The sequence below is a fragment of the Crinia signifera genome, chromosome 1 (assembly GCF_055691185.1).
Source record: "Crinia signifera chromosome 1, ASM5569118v1, whole genome shotgun sequence".
NCBI lineage: Eukaryota > Metazoa > Chordata > Amphibia > Anura > Myobatrachidae > Crinia > Crinia signifera.
In genome coordinates, this window is record NC_139217.1 from 308,693,409 (window position 1) to 308,719,938 (window position 26,530).

The window sequence follows — 26,530 nt, forward strand, 5'->3', positions numbered from 1 at the left end:
TGTGGTATATTTTAAAGCACTCCTTTATACATAGGCCGGGTTTGTCGGGGCAAGTTTCACAGTGGAAAATAGTTTCCTTTCTTATTCCCTTTTTATAACAAACTTTGCACCTTTTTTGTGTCCTGCCCTTTCTTGCAGTGGAGGGGATTTCGTTGGGAAAATGCTGCCCTGGTACAATACGGGGGCCAGTACTAGAAGTACTGGGGCCCTCTGCCTGCTGATTCCCAAATGTTAGGCTCTTTATGACTTCCTCTTGAAAGTGCATAAATGTCCCCCTCTGGCCGGTAGAACGGAATAGCACGTAAGCGTTATACAGTGCCATCTGGATGATATACACGGCCAGCTTCTTGTACCAGATATTTGTTTTCCGCAGGGCACTGTACGGCTTTAGTACCTGATCTGAAAGATCCACTCCGCCCATGTACTTATTGTAATCTAGGATACAATTTGGTTTGGAGGTGTGGGTACTGGTACCTCGTACAGGGATGGAGGTGGTACTGTCTCCATGAATTGTTGTCAGTATAAGGACATCCCTCTTGTCCTTATATTTGACCAACAACATATTTTCGGTGCATATTCCCCTGCTTTCACCCCTTCTCATTACTTGGGCAATGTGCGTTTTGGGGAGGCCTCTTTGGTTCTTGCGCACAGTACCGCAAGCTGCTGTACCTCTTGAACCAAGGGCCTTAAACAGGGGGATGCTGGTGTAAAAGTTATCCACATAGAGGTGATAACCCTTATCCAGGAAGGGGTGCATTAAATCCCAGACAATTTTTCCACTAACACCTACGAGGGAGGGGGGGCATTCTGGTGGTTCAATTCTTGAATCCTTCCCTTCATATACCCTAAACTTGTGGGTGTACCCTGTGGTGCTTTCACACAGCTTATACATTTTTATGCCATACCTTGCCCTCTTACTGGGAAGGTACTGGCGGAATTTAACCCTTCCTTTAAAATGTATAAGGGACTCGTCGATACTAATACATTTATCAGGGATGTATAGCTCTGCAAATTTGGCACTGAAATGATCAATGACCGGCCTGACTTTGAATAGCCTGTCAAAGGTGGGATCATCTCTGGGTGGGCACTGTGCATTATCGGTGTAATGTATAAATTTATGGATTGCCTCAAAACGAGCCCGGGGCATGGCCATACGGTGAAATGGGGTGCTGTACAGAACATCTGTACTCCAATATTGCCTAATTTGTGGCTTTTTTACTATGCCCATATGTAACACCAGACCCCAAAACGTCATCATCTCTACTGCATCTACAGGGGTCCACCTAGCAAATGATGACGTGGGGTTTTGAGCAATAAACTGCTGGGCATATAAATTAGTTTGGTCCACCATTAAATTTATAAAATCATCAGAGAAAAATAATTTGAAAAAGTCAATTTCTCTGAGACCTGTTGAATCAAATTGGATTCCTGGGATGGCCAAAAACTCAGGAACCTGGGGCTCAAAATTGTCTGGTGGTGGGGTCCATACGAGATCAATTATTGGGGGGGGGGTCTCAGCTGCTCTACGGGGGCGTCTTTGAGGGGGTCCCTCATCATCAGAGGAGGAAGAGGAGCTTAAGACAAATCCTTCAAATTCCCCGCTTGCCTCACTGGCTGTGTCAGAGTCAGATGCAAGCATGGCATATGCCTCCTCCACCGAATACATTCTCCTGGATGACTGGGACGACATTTGGGATGACATTTGGGATGCCATTTATATTTTTGTGTTACTGGTAGTGAAATGTTTCAACACGTGTATAGTGTAGGGGGGGGTACAAACTTTATTTCAACCCAGGGGGTATGTAGTGTGTATTGTGTATGTAGTGCAGAAAAAAAAAATACAAAAAAAAAAAAATTGAAGGGTTCAAAAAAAAAAAAATGGAAGGGGTTAAAAAAAAAAAAAATGGAAGGGGTTAAAAAAAAAAAAAATGGAAGGGGTTAAAAAAAAAAAAAAAGGTCCTGCGCCAAAAATTGAGCACAGATGTTGGTCAGTAACGTCCGTCACTGAACAGCGCTCAAAGGCAACAGGAATTTGATCAAAAAAAAAAAAAAATAGATCAACCCTGTGCCGAAAAAGCTGATCAGTGATGTACGTCACTGATCAGTGCACAGTGGCCACAGGACACACACAAAATCACAGTGTGTGTAAAAAAAAAATGTAAAAAAGACCCCACAGCACTCACAAAAAATAAAAAAAGGTGATCAGTGATGCGACACTGATTACCAGTGAGGGGCAGCAGGTGCACAACCTTTGGTGGTACTGACAGGTATATATAAAAAAAAAAAACCTCTGTACCCCCAAAAAGTTGCTGATCACCTCAGATATAGTGATCAGCACAAAAAGGCGGGGGCAGCCGACACAAAATTTAGCACTCTATCACTATCTCTCTCTATCTCTCACTATCTATCACTCTATGACACTGCAGCAGTTATATAAAAAATATATAGCACAATCTGTCACTATCTCTCTATCTCTCTCTCTCTATCTCTCTCTATCTATCTATAGCTCTATCACACTGCAGCAGCACAAAATATAGCACTAGGCCTCTCTATCTCTCTCTATCTCTCTCTATCTCTTTCAGTTATATAAAAAATATATAGCACAATCTGTCACTATCTCTCTCTCTATCTCTCTCTCTCTATCTCTCTCTATCACACTGCAGCAGCACAAAATATAGCACTAGGCCTCTCTATCTCTCTCTATCTCTCTCTATCTCTTTCAGTTATATAAAAAATATATAGCACAATCTGTCACTATCTCTCTCTCTATCTCTCTCTCTCTATCTCTCTCTATCTATAGCTCTATCACACTGCAGCAGCACAAAATATAGCACTAGGCCTCTCTATCTCTCTCTATCTCTCTCTATCTCTCTCTCTCTAACTCTCTCTAACTCTCTATCTATCTAATAAATCGCAGCAGCACAAGATGCAGCACAAGATGCAGCACAGGATGTCACAAAATGTCACAATATCAATGATCAATGATCAGGTAAGGGTTCTGGTCAGTATAGGCGGCAGGTGGGGCACGGTGACCGCACTGCACGCTTTTCCAGACCGGAATGGCGTCTGCAGTGCAGTCACCGTTAGTTTAAACCCCCCTCCACGGCTGTGATTGGTCCGTCGGTCCGACGGACCAATCACGGCCTTTGGGGGCGGGCGGGGTGAGGTGGGGTGACACCAGTGTCACCCTTACACCCCGCGGTGATTGGTGCTGTACTTTACAGCACCAATCACCTCCGATCCCGTGTCACCGGCGAACGTTATTCGCCGGTGACACAGGAAAACGCTGTGAATGGCTGTTCACACTGAACAGCCAATCACAGCGATCGGCGACGGGGGGGCGGCATCGCAGCCCCCCCTGGGCATGCAGGGACATGTCTGCTGTCAGGGACAGCAGACATCGTCCCTCTGTCACTGCGTCTCTAGACGCAGTGACAGTTTTAAGCCATGACGTATATATACGTCAACGGTCGGGAAGTACTTCCCGGCCATGACGTATATATACGTCAATTGTCGTGAAGGGGTTAAAAAGCTCATGGGTTTTGAAAAATGGAAATTGTTTGTGTGTAGCTTGTCACATTCTATCACACCCTTAATCAGTTGTCTCTAATTATTCTCAGTTACCCTTTATAAAGGGCCTTTGCACCATAGATGTGTAAAGCCATTGCTGTTTGCAGTGCAATTTATGTGCCTGTTGATGTATTAGATTGTATGTGGACTCTGCTATTAAGGCTGCATGCCAGCTGCTTTATTATCAGCATTGCCAATGCATCAAAGTAGTTTAGACATATTAACCAGTTTTATTATAACTTGACAAGCCAAGTTTGACCGCATTGTACATTAACTGCAGTTTTTTAATGTTGGCTTAAAAATGTTTGTCATTATCATCCCAGCTCTTGTATCTGCTTCCGAATTTTGTAAGAACACTAAAGCTGGCCATACATCAGAAAGATCGATCTTAAGATCGATTGCGCTCATGATTGTGTACAATTTCCCTTGAAATCCCCGGCAGTCCTTGGTGGTTTTTGGACACACAGGGCCAAATGTAATAGGGTGAGAGTTTCAGAAAGTGAGAGATTTTGGGAGTGTTTTCCCATGTTTTTTAAAGCAGCAATCAATTACACTGCAAAACCAGGTTGATTTTGCCATGTAATTGATTGCTGCTTTAAAAAACATGGGAAAACTCTCCCAAAATCTCTCACTTTCTGAAACTCTCACCCTATTACATTTGGCCCACAATCTACACACAATCGATCATACAATCAATCATACAATCCATCTACTGCATGATTGTGTACACAAGATGTGCACACAATCTGCATACAATCCATCTTACAATCAGTTGAGATTGTATGATTGGGTACAATATCTTTCTGATGTATGGCCACCTTTACAATGGCACATCTTTGCAGTATGAAATCAATATATTCTGAGTCACATGCTGCTGTGACTGACTACTTTATACCCCTTTCACACCGCAGTCATAATCCAGGTAATTGGCAGCTTGCTCCAGGGTCTTCCTAGGTCAACGTGTACTGTGAAAGCATGACACCCAATACCCCGGGTCGACCATCCCTGCAATATGACCAAGGTTATAAGATGGGGTTAAACCCGGATCGCCCTCTGTATAATGTTCGACCTGGGTTAAATGTGAAAGTGCCGAAGTCGGGTCAGACTCAAGATCGTCAATTTGCAATGTGAAAGCGGTATTAGAGTATTTTGCTGTGGTCATGTCTGACTTCATAGTCATGCTAATATCAACACCCCCCCCCCTGTATAAAACACTGCTGGCCTAGTGGGTCCTGTGGAAAAAAATATGATACTCTACGAAGCCTTTATTCCAAACAGTTTGGGAACCACTGGTCTACATTGTAAAATTAGTTCTCCTTGAGGGGCAGTGAAGTGATAAAGTGTCTGGTTTTTATCACCGGCCAATCAGCTCCTAACTGTGAAGTTACAGGCTTGGTTTACAAAATGACAGTTAGGAGCTGATTGATAAAAACCAGACACTTTATCACTTCACTGAGCTTAATAAATCTACCCCTGTATTTCCCAAACACCATGTTATAAGGGCATTCAATGAATGTTTCTTACGGAGTTGCATCAAAGATTACATATGGCCCAGATTTATCAACACCATGTGCCAGATGCACCAAGCTTCAAAAAGTGATACAGTTGACAGTGATAAACTACCAGCCAACAAGTTCCTGTACTTTTTTAAACCCAGCCTGTAACATGGCAGATAGGAGCGGATTCGCTGGTTATGACTGTACACTTTATCAATGTTTGAAGCTTGGGGCATCTGGCCCTTTGCGAGAGAAGGTAAAGAGAGAAAGTACCAAACAATCAGCTCTTATCATTTTTCAAACACAGCCAGCAACATGACAAAAGCCCATTGCTTATACTTTATCTCTCTCTAAGGGTCAGATGTATTAAGCTTCAAATAGTGATAAAGTGGAGAGTCATAAACACCCAACCAATCAGCTCCTACCTGTCATTTTTCAAACCCCGGCTGTAACATGGCAGTTAGGAGCTGATTGGCTGCATGTTTATCACTCTCCATTGTATCACTTTTTGAAGCTTGATACATCTGGCCCTAAGCATTCAGAAATCTAGGCCTATATTTCTTTAAAGTCAATTGAATCAAGATTACCAGATCCCTTAAAACTGGCATTATTCCTACTCTAATGCTCATAAATTGGCAGAATTGTTTGGAATAGGATTCTATAACTGTTTTAAGGCACTTGAAATCTAACCAAGCAGCAGGGGACTAAGTACACGCAATGGATGTGATGTTCCTGTTTCATAAATATATCATTACTCTATTTCCTGAAACAAAATACTTTTCTCATGTGGTACTAGTGTTCTTTTTGCACCTTCTTTCAACTCCCAAACTTTCCTTGGAGCTTTACAAAATGGCTGATTTATCAGAAGTACATACAAATATTTCATATGAACAAACGTAAAAAGATGTCTTTCCTGGCTTTTAATTTTTTTTTACATCTTTTATGTCCGAAGGTAACATGAACTGTAGAAAAGCACTGCAGCATTTACAGAACTAAGGGGGCAACTCAGGACAGCTTGCTGAGCGGCTTAGGACCGCCCAGCGGAATGCCCCGGCACCGTATCCCCTCGGTAACATGCATGGGGATGTACGAGAACACAACCCCTTGCATGTGGCTGAAGAGGTGAGAAATGATTCCTTGGTTACCAACCATCGAATGATTTTTCTCCCCTTCGAAAATTAAAGTAATTCTAAACTGGCTTTTATTTCCGTTGGTTTTCGCCAAAGAGGCGGCAGGCGCTGAAGTCATGTGATGTCAGATGCCCACCCTCGGCAGGCATCGGACCGCCTGCGTTCCCAGGGGAACTCCCTGCATTTTCATGGGGACGGTCATAAAATGCTGGGCGTTCCCCTGCAGCTGCCCCCTGCCCGTCCCCTCTCCTACCCCTGCGAACGCCATGGCCAGTTACAGGGCAAATAGGCGCATAAGGAGACCCCTCCATCATCGGAACTGACCTGAATTCGGCCCTCTCCCCTAAAGGTGCATACACACTGTGTGATTTGCGCTTCCCATTATGACTATATAGTCAAAATCCTCAGAAACGTTAGCACAAATCACACAGTCTGTATCCATCCTACTATGCTGATGCGCCCCCCCCCCCCCCCCCCCCCATTTTCCATTGCAAACAAAAAAAACAATAGACTGTGCAGGCAAGATCATTTTGACAACCATATTGTGTACAGTCTAGTGTTCTAATGAAGTCAAAATTAGCCATAGTCAAAATCTCAAGTGTATATATATATATATATATATATATATATATATATATATATAGGGGGACATTTACCAAAATGGATTCGTAGAAAAAAGGTGTATTCGTAGGCAGAAATACACCTTTTTTTTACGAATTTGTATTTTCAGGATTTACAATCCCAAAAATACAACAATTCGTAGTCCTAAAGATGGAACATTCGTATTTGTATTTACAAATACGAATGTCCTACACCATCGATAGGATACGACAGAAATCACCATTCAAAAGAATGGTGATTCCTGATTTACTAAGCAGCCGTACTGATAATACGGCTGCTAAGTGGTGTAAAACAGGCACGCAAATACGACAGGAAAATACACCTTGCTTTCCCTGTCGTATTTGCTTTAAGCCTGCACGGATCAGTCAGATCCGTTTAGGCTTTAGTGTAAAAAAATAGAAAAATAAAATAAAAAATTAAAAAAACGGCGTGGGGTCCCCCCCCACAGCCATAACCAGCACCAGGCTGACGGAGCCGGGGCCGGTAATTAAAAATCAGGGAACCCGACAAATAGGGGTTCCCCGATTTTTAACAACCAGTCCCAGGCTCCTGCTCTGGGGCTGGTTCCCAAAATACGGGGGACAAAATGAGTAGGGGTCCCCCGTATTTTAAGAACCAGCCCCAGGCAAAACCAGCCAGCAGGGTAATGCCACAGCCGGGGGGAGACTTTTTATACAAGTCCCCCCGGCCAAAGCATTCATCCCTACCGACCAGTCAGCCTGGCCAGGGGCCCTGGGGGAGTGGGGACCCCCCCAATGAAGGGGTCCCCCCCCTCCAGGACTTACCTGACCAGGCTGAAGCCTGGTACTGTCCCCGATGCCCCTGGGCGGTGGGCATCGGGCTGATTATGGTGTAAAAAAAAAGATCAAACTATTGTTTTTTACTGTGGCACTACAAGTGCCAGCAAGCTGGGACTTGGAAAACCACAAGTCCCAGCCTGCTGGGCATTAAAGGGCCCGCTGGCACTTGTAGTTCCACAGTTAAAAAAATAGTACAATAAACACACTGACACAATGAAAATAAAAGTTTAATACATACATTACACACATACTGATACTTACCTTTCTTGATCCCGTAGGTAGCCCTGGTCCTGATGTCCTGTGTCGTCCTCCAGGTCCATGTCGGCTGTCTGTGTCGTCCTCCAGGTCCATGTCGGCTGTCTGCGTCGTCCTCCAGGTCCATGGCGGTGTTCGGGTCCAAAGAAATCCATGTTGGAGCTGTGGAAGGAAATCCTACTCACCTGGTCCTGCGCTGAAGAAGTCTTCTCCGTGTCCAACGTAATCCAGGTAATGTTGAAGCTGTCGCCGGTCCCCGCTGTCTCCGCATCGCGGCCTAGCGGCCAATCAGGGGCCGAGAAAGTCGGCTCCTGATTGGCCGATAGGCGGCCAATAGAATTCATTCTAAGGAGAGGCGCCGAGTATGAAATATCTCAGCATCTCTCCTCAGCGCGATGCGGAGACAGCTAGGACCGGCGACAGCTTCAACATTACCTGGATTACGTCGGACAGGGAGAAGACTTCTTCAGCGCAGGACCAGGTGAGTAGGATTTCCTTCCACAGCTCCAACATGGATTTCTTCGGACCCGGACACCGCCATGGACCTGGAGGACAATGCAGACAGCCGACATGGACCTGGAGGACGACGCAGACAGCCGACATGGACCTGGAGGACGACACAGGACATCAGGACCAGAGCTACCTACGGGATCAAGAAAGGTAAGTATCAGTATGTGTGTAATGTATGTATTAAACTTTTATTTTCATTGTGTCAGTGTGTTTATTGTACTATTTTTTTAACTGTGGAACTACAAGTGCCAGCGGGCCCTTTAATGCCCAGCAGGCTGGGACTTGTGGTTCTCCAAGTCCCAGCTTGCTGGCACTTGTAGTGCCACAGTAAAAAACAATAGTTTAATCTTTTTTTTTACACCATAATCAGCCCGATGCCCACCGCCCAGGGGCATCGGGGACAGTACCAGGCTTCAGCCTGGTCAGGTAAGTCCTGGAGGGGGGGGACCCCTTCATTGGGGGGGTCCCCACTCCCCCAGGGCCCCTGGCCAGGCTGACTGGTCGGTAGGGATGAATGCTTTGGCCGGGGGGACTTGTATAAAAAGTCTCCCCCCGGCTGTGGCATTACCCTGCTGGCTGGTTTTGCCTGGGGCTGGTTCTTAAAATACGGGGGACCCCTACTCATTTTGTCCCCCGTATTTTGGGAACCAGCCCCAGAGCAGGAGGCTGGGGCTGGTTGTTAAAAATCGGGGAACCCCTATTTGTCGGGTTCCCTGATTTTTAATTATCGGCTCCAGGCTCCTTCAGCCTGGTGCTGGTTTTGGCTGTGGGGGGGGACCCCACACTGTTTTTTTTTAAAATATTTATTTTTCTATTTTTTTTTTACACACTGCAGCATGCACGGATCTGACTGATCCGTGCAGACTGCTAGAAAAATTCGTATTAGCGGCCGTATATATGGCCAGCTAATACGAATTGTTATACCATCGGAGGGTTACAAAGCAGTCGTATCTGACTGCTTTGTAATTTCCCCTCCGGAACACGACTTTGCATACGACTAAAACAGCCGTAGGGGAAATACCAATACGAAAAACTAGGTTTTTCATATTGGTAAATTTCCCCCATAGTGTGTATTTTATAGTTCTGGGAAATCACAATCGTACATAGCCAGAGTCTCATCATATGTATGCACCTTAAGGGGAGATTTATCAAAGCTTAGAGAGCTAAAGTTCCAGCCAATTGGCTCCTAACTATAATGTTTCAGATGGTCTTTGAAAAATGACAGTTAAGGGTCTGGCTGGTACTTTATTTCTCTTTAAGGCTCAGCACATAGGTCCCACAGCTTGTAAAATAACAATTAGCTTATTGGCTAGTACTTTAGCTTCCTCCATGTTATCTCTTTTCAAGCTTTAATAAATCTATGCCCAATCATTCAGTCCAGTCATTGAGCAAATTAATCAATGCCTTTTATGGCCAAAAAGACAAGTTGGGCTATTGTTTTATGGTCAAGATTAGTAACAATGGTCGGAATTCAATTGTGGACAAATGTCTTCACATGCCTGAATCAGTGCGGCAATGACGCCCTTACCGGCAGCCCAAACTTATATAAAACTGAATTTGGGATTCGGGTAGGTGGATAGGCAAGGGCCTATATATGCACTGATTGCTGCTCAAAGTTATTATTTATTTAATTTATTATATAGCGCATACATATTCCGCAGCGCTTTAGAGAATATTTGAACATTCACATCAGTCCCTGCCCCAGTGGAGCTTACAATCTATATTCCCTACCACATGTACACGCACACACAGACATTCTAGGGTTATTTTTGTTGGCAGCCAATTAACTTACCAGTATATCTTTGGATTGTGGGAGGAAACCTTAGTACCCGGAGTAAAATAGTTAGGGCCATGGTAGGAATAGAACCCATGCAGAGGCGTAGCGAGGGCGGTGCCGGCGGAGCACACGCTCCGGGCGCAGGATGATTGCATGGCGCCGGAGCTGTGCTATGGCACCGCCAGCTCGCTCGCCAGCCAGCTTCCCCGCCCGCCCGCTCGCTTCCCCGGCGCGCCCGCCAGCTAGCTTCCCCACTCCGTCCGCTGCTGCTATGTAAAATTCACGGGTCCCGCTGGACCGCTAGCCATTGGGCGCTTGCGGTCCAGCAGCCAATCAACTGATGGCTGCTGGACCGCGAGCGCCTATTGGCTAGCGGTCCAGCGGGAGATATGAATTGTACGTAGCCGCATTTCTCTCTTCCGGACACAGCGCAGAGAGCCGTGAGCGGGCGGCAGTGTGCATACTGGCAGGGGGGAGGAGAGGGGAGGGGTGCACACTCACAGCACACACACACTGTCTCTGTCAGCACAGGCAGGGGGGGCGCCTGGCTGTAACTATGGTGTACTCCCACTCTCCACCCACCCTGCTGCACTCACCCTCCTAACCACATAACCCACCCACCCTGCTGCACCCACAAACCCACCCTAATGCAGCCACCCACCCACCCTGCATCCTACTGCAGCCACCCACCGACCCTGCTGCATCCTACTGCAGCCACCCACCCACCCTGCTGCACCCACAAACCCACCCTACTGCAGCCACCCACCCACCCTGCTGCATCCTACTGCAGCCACCCACCCTGCTGCATCCTACTGCACTCACCCACCCACCCTGCTGCATCCTACTGCACTCACCCACCCACCCTGCTGCATCCTACTGCACTCACCCACCCACCCTGCTGCATCCTACTGCACTCACCCACCCACCCTGCTGCATCCTACTGCACCCGCCCACCCTGCTGCACCCTACTGCCCCCTTGGCATCGAGCATGAAGCCCCTTGGCATTGAGCATGAAGCCCCTGGCATTGAGGTAAGTGGCACTTATGTGTCAAATGTGTAATCGGCATTATGGTGTGTTGTATGTAATGGGCATTGCGGAGTGTTTTATAGTATGTCATGGGCATTATGGTGTGTTATATAGTATGTCATGGGCATTATGGTGTGTTATATAGTATGTCATGGGCATTATGGTGTGTTATATAGTATGTAATGGGCATTATGGTGTGTTATATAGTATGTCATGGGCATTGCGGTGTGTTATATAGTATGTTATGGGGATTACGGTGTTATATAGTATGTCATGGACATTGCGGAATGTTATATAGTATGTCATGGGCATTGCGGTGTTATATAGTATGTCATGGGCATTGCGGAATGTTATATAGTATGCAATAGGCATCATGTGTGGGCTTATGTGTAATTGGAATTACAGAGTTCACTAAAATGTCCAATGGGCATTACGGTGTGTGGTATAATGTTGGTCCCTGCCCACTTTTCACTGTGCAGGAGCCTCACCTACTACAAATTGGGGGGGCGCGAAACATGCCTTTGCTCCGGGCGCGTGGCACCTAGCTACACCACTGAACCCATGAGCTGAGCACTGTGAGGCAATAATGCTAACCATTACACTGTCTGTACTCTGGTACCTGTGATACAAGAGGGGTAATGGGGCAAGCCAGCTTTCCCCTTTCTATATTGTAGCTAAGTATGCTAATGTATAATGGACCTTATTCTAGTTCACTCTTTCTGACAAAATCCTTCTTAGATGGACAAAACCATGTGCACTGCAGGTGGGGCAGATGTAACATGTGCAGAGAGAATTATATTTGGGTGGGGTTTTACTTCAAAGTGAGATCTATATTGCAATGTAAAAATAAAACAGCCAGTATTTACCCTGCACAGAAACAAAATAACTCACCCAAATCTAATTCTCTCTGCATAAGTTACATCTGCCCCCCTGCAGTGCACATGGTTTTGTCCAACTAATGCAGCCCACACACGCGCCGATGCCGGCGGTGCGATGCTGTACGATGGGGTGCGCGCTCCCGCGGCACCTCATCGTACAGTACAAAAAGTATGTGCTGCACATAGTTTTTGTTCCTGCTTTTTCTAGCACAGCATCGCATCGCATGCACATCGTATGCACAAGGCATACGATGCGATGCTGTGTGTGCTAGTTAAGCCCACAACGCACGCTGGAATCGGTGCGTGTGTGGGCTGCATAGGAAGGATTTTGTCAGAAAGAGTGAACTAGAATAAGGCCCAATGTCACACAGTTGTATCAGCACCAACTGGTTTCAGCTGAATGCAAAGAAGAGCATCATAAACAAAGGGGGATTCATTAAATATTAATTCATTTGTTATCTGCCCTGCAGCTGATTAGAAGCCTGCCAAAATACAGCATTATCCATAATGTCAGGGGTTAATACAACATTAGGCAAGGTTTGCCGTCCCTGCCTTCCTATCACATTGCTTGTGATGTCATTCTTGCTTGATCCAGGAAATCTTTTAACCAAATAATTTAAAACCAAGATTATATTTCTCTATTTCATTAAAAGTTGTTTCCTGTTTTGGAGGCCAGAGCCTAGAAAGCCTGCTGATTATTTTGGCGTTTGCTTTTCCTGAAAATGCAAATACAGTATGAAAGCCTCACACATTACCTATCTACATGTTACACAAACTTTGCATTATACAGATAAAAGCCGTCCTGACTATCAAAGCTTTCTGACAGGAGAACATATTATATTTAACACATATGCCTTAAGCATAGATATTACAAATATGTAATAAATGAATGCATTTAAATCAAGCCTTTTTAACTGTGAATGCACAGCAATATAATAAATAATATCCAATAACATTGCTGCTAATGACAATACAATACATGCAGGCTATATACACTCGGCGTATGCCTAATGACAAATGAGCACAACAGTCATTTATACAATTAATACATGTAACAAAATCTAGCATCAATTCCAAGAGAAAGATTTTGCATGGTATGAGCACGGAATTGCCTGGATGCATCTACTAACGAAGCCATGGTGCTTTTAACCCGTTTTGCTTACAGTCAGCTCTTCCTATTCTCCCTGTCCTATCTTTTGTGAGAAGAGCACAAAGGCATGCTTAAGCTTCGGTTTACAAATTGCAGTCTTGTGTCGTAGACACAAATTTACCTTGCCAAGGCTTCAGATGGCTCCCTTTCTGACGAGTCTGTTTGAAGATGCTTACTGTATTTTCAGCATCCCTCTTCTTTTGCATGGAAAACAGCGTTCCACCATGTTCTGATCACATGATCTGTGGTACATCTAAATAGGGATGATGATCACCTGCTCTCTGGCAGTCGACTGAATGCAGTCAAAGCACAAGCAGATACACAAGCTGAAGGGCAGTTTGAGGAGAACCAGTTAAGACAGAAACTGAACTGTCACCAAGGATACCACTATTATATACTGTATATACACATATATATATATATATATTATATATATATACACACACACACACACAGCGTTGTATACATATTGATCATATTTATTTGTAGTCTTCCCTAGTGTCTAACTATATGATTGTTATTTAAGTGGCATTACCAAACAATATTTGTATAGAGATTGGTTAAGAATAGACAAACTCATAAGACACAGTATGATTTATTCCAGATGCGGAATTCAGGAAGATGCAAGCAAGGCTCCTAAAGAATGCTAGATATCCAGACACAATGTTCGCAGCTACTGTATCTGGTACAGATAAGAAGTACAGAGTTATATCCTTTCCCATGAAGAGCCATGGATATACACTGTGCCATGTCATGGTTTTTTTTTTTAATTGAGCATTCTTTAACGAGTTTTTGTTTATTATTAAACAATTCTTTAAAACCATAGAAGATTGTGGGGGCACATCTTACCATTTCACACTGACAAATATTTCCTGGGTTATTGCACATGAATGCGCAACAACCCGGGAAATTGATCAATGTGAAAGGGTCCTGAAAGATTATCCTGGGTCCAGCATTCCGGTATTTCCCGGGTCCAGGGGCAGTTTAAACAGGTAACCCGGGTTGGTTCTGTTCACTGCACTGTAAAGGCGCTGCTGGGAAATGTGCTGCCCCGCTAGTGTGAAAGCACTTGCAAGCTGGGTACAAAATCTGGGTGCAACCTGGCTTGCTAGTGTGAAAGGGGTACAGGGCAAGATTCTCTAAGCTTCAAAAGTGATAAAATAGAGAGTGATAAACAGCCAGCCAATCAGCTCCTGTCTGACATTTTTCAAACACAGTCTGTGACATGGCAGGTAGGCGCTGATTGGCTGGCTGTTTATCACTCTCCATTTTATCACTTTTAAAGTTTAGAGAATCTGGCCCATAGTTAGATTTATGTCAGTGCAATAAAGGCCTGATTCTAAAATGGACAGAAGTTCACTGTCGCATGCAAACAAAATTAAATGAGGCCTCCTGCATGTAACTGCAATCTCAGCACTGCAACTGATGTTGCAAGCTGGGACACAACATTGCGAACAGGGCCGGGGGCAGACCGCGGCGGGAACAGGGTTCGCCCATGGGAACGCCCAGCGTTTTATTGGTGTCCCCTTGAAAATGCTAGGCATTCCAATAGGTGCGCAGGTGGGCTGATGCCTGCTGGGGGCGGGAGGCTGACATCAGAGGATGTTAGCGCCTGCCCCGTCTTTGGCGATTTACGAGGAACTAAAAGTCAGACTGACTTCTATTTCCAAAGGCAGGAGAAATCATGTGTTAGTGAACATATCCCCTCACATGGTAACGAGGGGATTCGGCCACAGGGAGGATGGGGGGTACAGACGTTTGGAAGGGTGGTGTTTCTGCGCTCTGTAAGCAGCGATCTTTGCTGCTTACTGAGCCAAGCTGAATTGGGCCTAAAATAGCTTTAAGTTCTGCTATTTTTAGGTTAACACAGGCATGCTTATATATGGTCGTACTAACAGCTTTTAACCATTTATCTACCATTTACCTTACTCATACAATTGATACTAGACTTAAAGCCCATCCGACGGACGGGTGAAAGCTTATGCTTATGCAATTCTCAAAAGTTATTTAAAGTGAAAATGTTTTTCATTTAACTGACATTTATTGGCCTTTAACCACTGTGGTGGTATGCCTGGAATTTTTTTGGCTGAGCTGCGCGGCAGGAGCGGGCTCTCCCGAGAAATTTCTTGGCATGCCACTGTGAAATAAGGGTGCACCAGTGGTGCCTCCAGCAGTGAACTACTGGTGCACCACCATTCCCCCTGTCACTGATCCCCACCCCCATTGCTGATCTTCCCCGTGGCTGATCTTCCCTGTTGCCACTCGGGGAGGATCAAGGCTGCTCGAGGAGGATTAGGGACATGTGGGGAGGATCAGGGCCACTCGGGAAGGTTTGGCCACGCTAAACCATTTGTGTGTTCGGGCGTCCATACACACAGGAATGCCCGAAGCCCTCCTCCCCCCCGCCCCGAACTTCTCCAAGCAGCCACAAACAGCCGAAGCCAGCAGCCCCGGGGGAGCAGCGGCTGCTGCAGAAGGCAGCGGCTGCCCCTTCTGTGGAAAGTATTTCAGGGACAGGACAAACCTGCCCTGGTAAGTTTGTCCTGCTCCAGGAAAACCCACCACTCAAGGGGTTAAGGGTCAACTTAAGGGAGTCTGTTTATTGTGTTGTATTCAGTGCCGTTGTGTTTTTTTCATCTCTACTCTATTTGTTAATCTGTGAATTCAATTTTGCTTTTCAGATAGCAATACAAACAAATGGCCGTAAGTAAGGACATCTGCATAGGCCTGAAAGTCTGCATATACATATCTATGTCCTGTTTGGATTTACCAGAAAGGGTAGAAGATGGGAATTGATTATGTCAGTGCTCTATGGACCATTTGGAAATATAAAGAAGCCTCCACCTTCAAGAACTTTCGTTTAAATGAGTTAGGTCGACAGATATAAAAGGTCAAGAGGAAAAAAAAAATTTTTATTGGACTAATAAACGATTGGTATAACCTTGCCGAAAGCATAGCGAGTAAAATGGTACACTAATTGGTGTCACGTGGTTTAACTTGTGTCGGCTTTTTTAGACGTCTACTTTTACAAGTTGATCTACTGACATGGTTGACCATACAGAGTCAATCTATTGACTATTGACCTAATTATGGTTGAATGAGCCACACCCTTCAGTATTACCCACAGTTGATTTAAACTCTCTGTCCCATTGCCCCTACTGTATTGCAATGCAGTTTAAAATTTTGGGAGGTATGTTCCTGATCCCTAGTGCTGCAATAGAAGCAGAGAATTAGGGATGGCCATTGACCATTGATGATTCGAAATCATTGATGGTTCATGGCCGATGTTGAATACTTTTGCCATCGATGGGGGGAGAACCAGATGGTTTCCCTCCATCGATGGAATAGCAAAACAATGTTTTGCTTTTTTTTTTTTTTTCAAAGTGCGGGGACACAGAGCATATCAATCAATCAAAGCCAATCCATCAAATACAATGGATGACCATTGATATGTAAAGATATCGATGGTCATCCATTGCATAGTTAACCCCTTCCCGACATTTGACGTACATTTACGTCATGGTCGGGAAGTACTTCCCGACACATGGCGTAAATGTACGTCATGGCTTGTAACTGTCACCGCGTCTATAGACGCGGTGACAGTTTCAACATGTCTGCTGTCCCTGACAGCAGACATGTCCCTGCATGCCCAGGGGGGGCGGCGATGCCGCCCCCCCGTCGGCGATCGCTGTGATTGGCTGTTCAGTGTGAACAGCCATTCACAGCGTTTTCTGTGTCACCGGCGAATAACGTTCGCCGGTGACACGCGATCGGAGGTGATTGGTGCTGTAAAGTACAGCACCAATCACCGCGGGGTGTAAGGGTGACACTGGTGTCACCCCACCTCACCCCGCCCGCCCCCAAAGGCCGTGATTGGTTCGTCGGACCGACGGACCAATCACAGCCAAGGAGGGGGATTTAAACTAACGGTGACTGCACTGCAGACGCCATTCCGGTCTGGAATTGCGTGCAGTGCGGTCACCGTGCCCAGCTGCCGCCATTTACTGACCTGAACAGAGCAAAATACTTACCTGATCACTGCTTCATCACTGCTTGTAGTGTGCTGGATGCTTCCTGGATCCTGTTACTACTTGTGACTTCCTGTGTTGTGAACTTGTGCTGCTGCAGTGTAATAGCGTTAGATAGAGAGAGATAGATAGAGAGATAGAGAGAGATAGTGTCAGAGAGTGCTATATTTTGTGCTGCTGCAGTGTGATATAGTTATAGATAGAGAGATAGAGAGAGATAGAGAGAGAGAGATAGAGAGATAGTGACAGATTGTGCTATATATTTTTTATATAACTGACTGCTGCCCCCCTTTTGTGCTGATCAGTATAAATTATCAGCAACTTTTTGGGGGCGCAGGTTTTTTTTTATATATATATATATACCTGTCAGTGCTGCTGCTGCAGTGTCATAGAGTGATAGATAGTGAGAGATAGAGAGATAGAGAGAGATAGTGACAGAGAGTGATAGAGACTGCTATATTTTGTGTCTGCTGCCCCCCTTTTGTGCACCCCCAGCAACTTTTTGGGGGTGCAGGGGTTATTTTTCCTATATATAACTGTCAGTGCTGCTGCTGCAGTGTCATAGAGTGATAGATAGTGAGAGATAGAGAGAGATAGTGACAGAGAGTGATAGAGAGTGCTAAATTTTGTGTCTGCTGCCCCCGCCTTTTGTGCTGATCACTATATCTGAGGTGATCAGCAACTTTTTGGGGGTGCAGAGGTTTTTTTTTTTTATATATACCTGTCAGTTGCTGCCAGTTGCACTGTCAGTTGCACCAAAGGTTGTGCACCTGCTGCCCCTCACTGGTAATCAATGTCGCATCACTGATCACCTTTTTTTTTTTTGTGGGTGCTGTGGGGTCTTTTTTTAATTTTTTTTTTTACACACACTGTGATTTTGTGGGTGTCCTGTGGCCACTGTGCGCTGATCAGTGACGTACATCACTGATCATCTTTTTCGGCACAGGGTTGATCTATTTTTTTTTTTTATCAAATTCCTGTTGCCTTTGAGCGCTGTTCAGTGACGGACGTTACTGACCAACATCTGTGCTCAATTTTTGGCGCAGGACCTTTTTTTTTTTTTTTTAACCCCTTCAATTTTTTTTTTTTTTAACCCCTTCAATTTTTTTTTTTTTAAACCCCTTCAATTTTTTTTTTTGTATAAAGTATTTTTTTTTTCTGCACTACATACACACTACACACTACATACTCCCCCGGGTTGAAATAAAGTTTGTACCCCCCCCCCCCCCCTACACTATACACGTGTTGAAACATTTCACTACCAGTAACACAAAAATAAAAATGGCATCCCAAATGTCATCCCAAATGTCATCCCAGTCATCCAGAAGAATGTATTCAGCGGAGGAGGCATATGCCATGCTTGCCTCTGACTCTGACACAGCCAGTGAGGCAAGCGGGGAATTTGAAGGATTCGTCTTAAGCTCCTCTTCCTCCTCTGGTGATGAGGGACCCCCTCAAGGACGCCCCCGTAGAGCAGCTGAGACCCCCCCCCCAATAATTGATCTCGTATGGACCCCACCACCAGACAATTTTGAGCCCCAGGTTCCTGAGTTTTTGGCCATGCCAGGAATCCAATTTGATTCCACAGGTCTCAGAGAAATTGACTTTTTCAAATTATTTTTCTCTGATGATTTTATAAATTTAATGGTGGACCAAACTAATTTATATGCCCAGCAGTTTATTGCTCAAAACCCCACGTCATCATTTGCTAGGTGGACCCCTGTAGATGCAGTAGAGATGATGACGTTTTGGGGTCTGGTGTTTCATATGGGCATAGTAAAAAAGCCAGAAATTAGGCAATATTGGAGTACAGATGTTCTGTACAGCACCCCATTTTACCGTATGGCCATGCCCCGGGCTCGATTTGAGACGATCCTTAAATTTTTGCATTACAACGATAATGCACAGTGCCCACCCAGAGATGATCCCCCCTTTGACCGGCTATTCAAAGTCAGGCCGGTCATTGATCATTTCAGTGCCAAATTTGAAGAGATGTACATCCCAGATAAATTCATTTGCATAGACGAGTCCCTTATACATTTTAAAGGAAGGGTTAAATTCCGCCAGTACCTTCCCAGTAAGAGGGCAAGGTATGGCATAAAAATGTATAAGCTGTGTGAAAGCACCTCAGGGTACACTCACAGGTTTAGGGTATATGAAGGGAAGGATTCAAGAATTGAACCGCCAGAATGCCCCCCCTCCCTCGTAGGTGTTAGTGGAAAAATTGTCTGGGATTTAGTGCACCCCTTCCTGGATAAAGGTTATCACCTCTATGTGGATAACTTTTACACTAGCATCCCCCTGTTTAAGGCCCTTGGTTCAAGAGGTACAGCAGCTTGCGGTACTGTGCACAAGAACCAAAGAGGCCTCCCAAAAACGCACATTGCCCAAGTAATGAGAAGGGGTGAAAGCAGGGGAATATGCACCGAAAATATGTTGTTGGTCAAATATAAGGACAAGAGGGATGTCCTTATACTGACAACAATTCACGGAGACAGTACCACCTCCGTCCCTGTACGAGGTACCAGTACCCACACCTCAAAACCTAATTGTATCCTGGATTACAATAGGTACATGGGCGGAGTGGATCTTTCAGATCAGGTACTGAAGCCGTACAGTGCCCTGCGGAAAACAAAAATCTGGTACAAGAAGCTGGCCGTGTATATCATCCAGATGGCACTGTATAACGCTTACGTGCTATTCCGTTCTACCGGCCAGAGGGGGACATTTATGCACTTTCAAGAGGAAGTCATAAAGGGCCTAATATTTGGGAACCAGCAGGCAGAGGGCCCCAGTACTTCTAGTACTGGCCCCCGTATTGTACCAGGGCAGCATTTTCCTGATGAAATCCCCTCCACTGGAAAAAAGGGCAGGACACAAAAAAGGTGCAAAGTTTGCTATAAAAAGGGAATAAGAAAGCAAACTATTTTCCATAAAGGAGTGTTTTAAATTATACCACACATCTATGGCTTATTAGGTTCATAATTTCACCGTGCTTCGGGGGTCTTGCTAATGCCACATAGCACCCACCATTCATTTCACCAGAATCAGAGCCGCAAAATCCAAAAATCACTCCTTCCCTTCTGAGTCCTGCCATGCACCCAACTGGTATTTTTTGGTCACATGTGAGGCATTGCCGTACTCGGGAGAAATTGGGGCACAGATTTTGGGGGGGTTCTTCTCCTTCATACCTTCTGAAAATGAAAAATTTGAGCCAGAACTGCATTTTTGTGTAAAAAAATGTAATTTTTCATTTTCACTGCCCAGTTGTACCACAATTGGTGAAACCCCTGGGGGTTTGAAATGTACACTATACCCCTAGATGAATTCCCTGAGGGGTGTAGTTTGCAAAATGGGGTCACTTGTGGGGGGGTTCCACTGTATTGGGGCTTTGGGGGTCTTGCTAATGCGACATAGCACCCACCAACATTCCACCAGAATTTGTGCTGCAAACTCCAAATATCACTCCTTCCCTTCTGAGTCCTGCCACTTTTTGGTCACACATGAGGCATTGCCGTACTCGGGAGAAATTGGGGCACAGATTTTGGGGTGCTTTTTCTCCTTCATACCTTCTGAAAATGAAAAAGTTTGAGCCAGAACAGCATTTTTGTGTAAAAAAATGTAATTTTTCATTTTCACTGCCCAGTTGTATCAAAATTGGTGAAACCCCTGGGGGTTTGAAATGTACACTATACCCCTAGATGAATTCCCTGAGGGGTGTAGTTTGCAAAATGGGGTCACTTGTGGGGGGGTTCCACTGTATTGGTGCTTGGGGGGTCTTGCTAATGCGACATAGCACCCACCAAAATTCCACCAGAATCTGAGCTGCAAAATCCAAAAATCACTCCTTCCCTTCTGAGTCCTGCCATGCACCCAAATGGTATTTTTTGGTCACATGTGAGGCATTGCCGTACTCGGGAGAAATTGGGGCACAGATTTTGGGGTGCTTTTTCTCCTTCATACCTTATGAAAATGAAAAATTTTGAGCCAGAACTGCATTTTTGTGTAAAAAATGTAATTTTTCATTTTCACTGCCCAGTTGTATCAAAATTGGTGAAACCCCTGGGGGTTTGAAATGTACACTATACCCCTAGATGAATTCCCTGAGGGGTGTAGTTTGCAAAATGGGGTCACTTGTGGGGGGGTTCCACTGTATTGGTGCTTGGGGGGTCTTGCTAATGCGACATAGCACCCACCAAAATTCCACCAGAATCTGAGCTGCAAAATCCAAAAATCACTCCTTCCCTTCTGAGTCCTGCCATGCACCCAAATGGTATTTTTTGGTCACATGTGGCATTGCCGTACTCGGGAGAAATTGGGGCACAGATTTTGGGGTGCTTTTTCTCCTTCATACCTTATGAAAATGAAATATTTTGAGCCAGAACTGCATTTTTGTGTAAAAAAATTTAATTTTTCATTTTCACTGCCCAGTTGTATCAAAATTGGTGAAACCCCTGGGGGTTTGAAATGTACACTATACCCCTAGATGAATTCCCTGAGGGGTGTAGTTTGCAAAATGGGGTCACTTGTGGGGGGGTTCCACTGTATTGGTGCTTGGGGGGTCTTGCTAATGCGACATAGCACCCACCAAAATTCCACCAGAATCTGAGCTGCAAAATCCAAAAATCACTCCTTCCCTTCTGAGTCCTGCCATGCACCCAAATGGTATTTTTTGGTCACATGTGAGGCATTGCCGTACTCGGGAGAAATTGGGGCACAGATTTTGGGGTGCTTTTTCTCCTTCATACCTTCTGAAAATGAAAAATTTTGAGCCAGAACTGCATTTTTGTGTAAAAAAATGTAATTTTTCATTTTCACTTGCCAGTTGTATCAAAATTGGTGAAACCCCTGGGGGTTTGAAATGTACACTATACCCCTAGATGAATTCCCTGAGGGGTGTAGTTTGCAAAATGGGGTCACTTGTGGGGGGTTCCACTGTATTGGTGCTTTGGGGGTCTTGCTAATGCGACATAGCACCCACCAACATTCCACCACCAAAAATCACTCCTTTACTTCTGAGTCCTGCCATGCACCCAACTGGTATTTTTTGGTCACATATGAGGCATTGCCATACTCGGGAGAAATTGGGGCACAGATTTTGGGGTGCTTTTTCTCCTTCATACCTTCTGAAAATGAAAAATTTTGAGCCAGAACTGCATTTTTGTGTAAAAAAATGTAATTTTTCATTTTCACTTGCCAGTTGTATCAAAATTGGTGAAACCCCTGGGGGTTTGAAATGTACACTATACCCCTAGATGAATTCCCTGAGGGGTGTAGTTTGCAAAATGGGGTCACTTGTGGGGGGGTTCCACTGTATTGGTGCTTGGGGGGTCTTGCTAATGCGACATAGCACCCACCAAAATTCCACCAGAATCTGAGCTGCAAAATCCAAAAATCACTCCTTCCCTTCTGAGTCCTGCCATGCACCCAAATGGTATTTTTTGGTCACATGTGAGGCATTGCCGTACTCGGGAGAAATTGGGGCACAGATTTTGGGGTGCTTTTTCTCCTTCATACCTTCTGAAAATGAAAAATTTTGAGCCAGAACTGCATTTTTGTGTAAAAAAATGTAATTTTTCATTTTCACTTGCCAGTTGTATCAAAATTGGTGAAACCCCTGGGGGTTTGAAATGTACACTATACCCCTAGATGAATTCCCTGAGGGGTGTAGTTTGCAAAATGGGGTCACTTGTGGGGGGTTCCACTGTATTGGTGCTTTGGGGGTCTTGCTAATGCGACATAGCACCCACCAACATTCCACCACCAAAAATCACTCCTTTACTTCTGAGTCCTGCCATGCACCCAACTGGTATTTTTTGGTCACATATGAGGCATTGCCATACTCGGGAGAAATTGGGGCACAGATTTTGGGGTGCTTTTTCTCCTTCATACCTTATGAAAATGAAAAATTTTGAGCCAGAACTGCATTTTTGTGTAAAAAAATGTAATTTTTCATTTTCACTGCCCAGTTGTATCAAAATTGGTGAAACCCCTGGGGGTTTGAAATGTACACTATACCCCTAGATGAATTCCCTGAGGGGTGTAGTTTGCAAAATGGGGTCACTTGTGGGGGGGTTCCACTGTATTGGTGCTTGGGGGGTCTTGCTAATGCAACATAGCACCCACCAACATTCCACCAGAATCTGAGCTGCAAAATCCAAAAATCACTCCTTCCCTTCTGAGTCCTGCCATGCACCCAAATGGTATTTTTTGGTCACATGTGAGGCATTGCCGTACTCGGGAGAAATTGGGGCACAGATTTTGGGGTGCTTTTTCTCCTTCATACCTTCTGAAAATGAAAAATTTTGAGCCAGAACTGCATTTTTGTGTAAAAAATTTAATTTTTCATTTTCACTGCCCAGTTGTACCACAATTGGTGAAACCCCTGGGGGTTTGAAATGTACACTATACCCCTAGATGAATTCCCTGAGGGGTGTAGTTTGCAAAATGGGGTCACTTGTGGGGGGATTCCTAAATTTTAGCATCTTATGGTGCCTAGAAACCTACATGGTGCCTAAAAAATAATCTCATAAAAAGGAGGCTCCAAAATCAAGTAGGTGCTCCTTCTATTATGAAGCCTGTGGTTTGGTCAACGTGCACACTAGGGCCACATATAGGATATTTATGAAAACAAAAGAATTGGGGGAATCAATTTTTAGTCACATTTCTCTAGTAAAATGTACTGTGTTCCTTAGAAAAATGTATTAAAATTGCAAATCTGCAAAAAAAATGAAATTTTGAAATTTCACCTACACTTTGTTTTAATTCCTGTGAAACACCTAAAGGGTTAACAAACTTCCAAAATGCTGTTTTGAATACTGTGAGGGGTGCAGTTTTTGAAATGGTATCATTTATGGGGGTGTCTCACATACAAGTCCCTCAAAGTCACATCAGAACTGAACTGGTCCCTAAAAAAATCAGTGTTTGAAATTTTCTTGAAAATTTGAGAATTTGCTATTCATATTGTAAGCCTCCTAGTGTCCAAAAAAATGAAAAGGAAGTTGAAATAATGATGGAAACATAAAGTAGACATATGGTCTATGTTAGTTATTAACTATTTTGAGTGGTATGATTATTTGTCTCACAAGCAGAAAATTTAACATTTTGCAAATTGCTAAATTTTCCATTTTTTTACGACATTTTGGTATTTTTCACAAAAAAACACAGACTGTATCGACCCAAATTTACCACTAATTTGAAGTACAATGTGTCACGAAAAAAACAATCTCAAAATCACTGGGATAAGTAAAAGCAAAAAAAAGTTATCCCCACTTAAGTGATACATGTCAGATTTGAAAAAAAGGGCTCTGTCAGGAACGCAAAAACTGGCTCTGTCAGGAAGGGGTTAAGCAGAATTGCCATCAATGGCAACCATTGATGGCAATGGCAAAGATGGCAATGGCTTAGACGCTGTATGTAAACCATCCCCACTGTGGCTGTGTGTATAAAGATTCATTCTGCCCCTGGAATTGCGCTTCTCAACTGAAACGATACATTGAGGCACAAAAAGGGTCCCATTAGACTTCCGGCTCTGAGCTGATGGAGAAACTAAGCTTTTTTTCCTAGAACAGAAATAGCTGTTTGCCCCTCTGACCAGCGAGGGGCAATTCTACAAAAATGCTTGCTCCACCTTTTATATTATTTTAATTATTTTGCTCCACAAAAGAAGATTTTGCTTCTGAACTGCTCCCCAGCAGTGGGCACACAGGCATGCCTCCTTACAAAGAATGCTTCATATAAGGAATGTCCTGAGCTAAACACCTCCCTTCCTCCAATGAAAAGTCCTTTGCAAACACTGTCATCTCACTGTGTAAACCCACGTGCCCCAGTTGAGATCTCTCCAGACTTCTTCACACTCAGACTGGTTCTGCAGAATGCAGTGGCATTTTGTGCTCTTTGTAAAAGGCCTCTTTTTAATACACAGGAACCAACACCTTCTGCAGTTAGTTTATCTTTTATGTAATGTCTAGACTGATTTTATAAGGATGTTACCTTTTTTTTAATGATTCTCATAATATACATATTTAAAACTTCATCAGATCTAATAACCTTATTAGAATGAAATCTTATTTTTTAAATTGTTTTATTTATTTTATTTGAGCTAATCACTAGGGGCCAGATTCTCTAATCTTCAAAAGTGATCAAATGGAGAATGATAAACAGACAGCCAATCAGCTCCTGTCTGACATTTTTCAAACACAATCTGTGACATGGCAGGTAGGAGCTGATTGGCTGTCTGTTTATCACTCTCCATTTTAGCACTTTTGAAGCTTAGAGAATTTGGCCCAAATCACAATACACTTCCCGCCTTCCCTCCTTTAAAAGATGGGAGTCTTTTGTTTCCTAGGATACCAGTGTTACCAGTGGGAGATGCTGTTTATGAGACTGGGTATGATTCAAAGGTGGTCACTAATCGTGTTGCTGCTAGCCCTTCATACAGAGTGGTTCAGAGAAGAAATGCCACTACTGTAAGCAGGTCCTGTTTTTTGCACAGAAGCGACCACTCTTGGCTTCTTAGATATGATAGAGCTGAGCAACTCTATGGCTACTCTATGGCAACTAAGATGCTGGGGCCAGAAACACTGAGTAAGACAATGATGGCTGCGACACCCCCAAAATGATTGCAACAAGCTTGCTTTTGAAACACCACTCATCCCCCTCCCATATATGGCCCAGTCACTGTAAAAAAACTGTACGTCCTAATCATTGTAAGCATATGCACAGTGCAACTCTGACACATGTGCGGTAACATAAAGCTCAGCCAACTTCGTCAGTAACATCTTTGCACTTACCGCTGATTTAGGCCCTATATTAGCAACAGGCTGATTGCAAATGCATTATTTTCCCCTTGCCGACCATATTATTGACTCTTTTACTCATTTGGAACTGCCAGATTTACACACACATGTATGAGTCTGAGGGTTCATGTGGCCATTATATAAAGATGTAGAAGTATATACTGCTGGAAATTTGGTGAGTTGGATCATAGATGTGCAGGTGAGTTAGGCAGGTAAAAATTATTACAGTAACACAAAGAAGATATTTATAGGCTATTTTTCTTATCACTTTTATAGTAAAAACTCTGGTGTATACTTGAGTAAGACTGGAGCGGCTCTGCACAGTGGCATTAGTTCATCCCAGTAGCCCAGAGGCAAGATAAACATTAGTGTCCCCAAATAGCTCAATAAGTAAGGTGTCTGTCTTCATTAAGACAGGTCATGAGTTCTAATACAGGGTGTGACACTAACAAAAATGATGTTAGGAGGTGACTCAGGCACAGAAGCCATA

The 26,530-nt window shown here is 44.2% G+C and overlaps 1 protein-coding gene across 8 annotated transcripts in view; it reads right to left on the reverse strand.

Moving 5' to 3' along the window:
* PRUNE2 (prune homolog 2 with BCH domain) overlaps positions 1 to 26,530 on the reverse strand; it is a 307,490-nt gene that overhangs the window by 111,516 nt on the left and 169,444 nt on the right. The gene's annotated exons all lie outside the window — the stretch shown is intronic.